Source organism: Microtus ochrogaster, chromosome 10, assembly GCF_000317375.1.
Source record: "Microtus ochrogaster isolate Prairie Vole_2 chromosome 10, MicOch1.0, whole genome shotgun sequence".
Classification (NCBI taxonomy): domain Eukaryota; kingdom Metazoa; phylum Chordata; class Mammalia; order Rodentia; family Cricetidae; genus Microtus; species Microtus ochrogaster.
Window position 1 is genome coordinate 3422641 of NC_022016.1, and position 2316 is coordinate 3424956.

A 2316-nucleotide genomic window follows, 5' to 3' on the forward strand; every position below is an offset into this window, starting at 1 on the left:
CATAAGCACTGATCATCCAGATGGGACTGTTTGTAGCCATGCCTCTCCCACCATGACACACTAACCCTCTGGGACTTTAAGCCTAAAATAATCTCTTTCCTCCATATGTTTCTGTTGTAATAATTTTTTAGCAAACAACAAAAAGTAACAAGTACACTCTGCCCATTTAACTTTGCATTAACATAGAGATGAGAGGAAACAAAAAAGAATGATGTTCCTTAGTCTAGCATCCAATAATTAAGGTGCAAAGAGCCTCAGAAATAGACACTATGAAACAAAGCAATAGGAGACAGTATTTATGCATTACTTTAAAAGGTGCAAACAGTGTTGCTGAACAAAAAAGAGTTGAAAGACTGCTAGGAAAATATACTATAAGACCAACCAGAGCTGGAGAAAACACTGAGAAAAAAATTGAAAACGGAAGGGAAATAGAAGTCAACATTGGATAGAAAGAGCAGAAAATCATTTACCAGTAGATTGAATAAAATGAAACATTTGCATTCAAACCCTTCCTGTTAAATTCTTGGATTGCAAAATTCTGATTTTGTATGACCTTTTAAAGCTGAACCAAAATTAGATACAAAGGAGATCAAAATGACCAACTTTAATGTACTTTATTTTTTTTAATTTTATAGGAATAAATGAGCTAAAGAAGGGGCAAGAAAAAGAACAGTGAAAATAATGAAACACAAAATATAATAAAATATAGAAAAATACTGGAATAGTAAAATAAGAAATGAAACTGAGTCATTTCAGGTTGAATTATAGAGAGGCCTGCTGTGGGACAATGGTCTGTACTCTGTCACTTGTATTTTAAATAAATGCTGATTGGCCAGTAGCCAGGCAGAAAGTATAGGTGGGGTGACCAGGCAGGAAGTAGAGGTGGGACAATGAGAATTCTGGGAGGAGGGAAATTTCAGTCTGAAGTTATCATCCAGACACAGAGAAAGCCAGAAAAAGAGCAAGCAAGATGTGATTGCCTCACTGAAGAAGGTACCAAGCCACGTGGCTAACACAGACAAGTGTTATGGGTTAATATAAGTTATAAGAGTTAATAAGAAGCCTGAGCTAATAGGCCAATCAGTTTATAATTAATAGAGATCTCTGTGTGTTTATTTGGAACTATATGGATGTGGGACTTAGTAGGACAGAATCTTCAGTCAACAGAACGGTGTGCCAATGTGGGGCCAACTAAATCCACTTGGAAAGCCTGAGAAAGCTTAGGAAGTTGTTATAGATAGAAAAGAATAGAGTTAAGCATGAATTCTTGATAGCAGCACTTTCTCAGGTGGACTCTGCTTGCTAGAGGCAAGCACTCTCTTTTAAGAGAGGCTTCCTGACTCAGCTTTAGATGTAACACCTTGCAGCTCTTTTAAGAGGTCCTGCCATGAAATACTTAAATGGTGTTGATGAAAAGCTAACTGTATACTTTTTGGTGGTGGCAGGGACCTTGAAACTCCATAGAGTTGTGGCAATAAACTTGGCTCTGACCATGAGGCTAGACTCTCAGAAAAAAGCTAAGGAATGGGCTGGATCCAGCCATCAAAGCCACAGCTTTAATCTACCCATATCACTTAGCTAATTAAAGACTTTTGTGGTCAGAAAAAGAGAGATATATAGTAAAGATAGATTCAAAGATGAAAAAAAACAACCTCTAAACAGTTTACTGGGTGTTTTAAAATATATGTAGGCTTGGAGGAAAACAGATAAAGTCCTTTAAAGAAAAAAGGAAAAAGAGAGTAGTTGGATGTGGTGGCACACACTTTTAATACCAATATTTGGGAAGCAAAGGCAGATGGATCTCTGTGAGATCAAGGTGCAGTGGCACACACCTTTAATCCCAGCTCTTGGGAGGGATGGGCAGGCAGATCACTATGAGTTCAAGGACAGACTGGTTAATAGAGCAAATTTCGGGACAGCCAAAGACACACAGAGAAACCCTGACTCAAAAAGCCAAAAATTAGTACTAAAAATAAAAGAAATCATGTAAATATTTCTTTAAAATAAAGCCATGTAAAGATGAAAAATACACAAAGAGTCTGGATACTGTACGTTATTGTGTTGTCTTTAAATTGTTTAATGACTGAGGAAGGAGCAAAAGCTGCTAAAAGACATTTAATTATAAATGCTGCTGGATTAATCATATATATATATATATATATTAATAAAATATATTGAAAATGTATAGTTTTAGTAAAAAAAGTCAAAAGATATGATACGATGGAGAAGAGATTTTCCTTTTGTTTCCACAGAAAATGAAACTATCCAGACGCCACTCAGGACAGACCATCCACAGGAAATTCTTTTTTTTTTTTT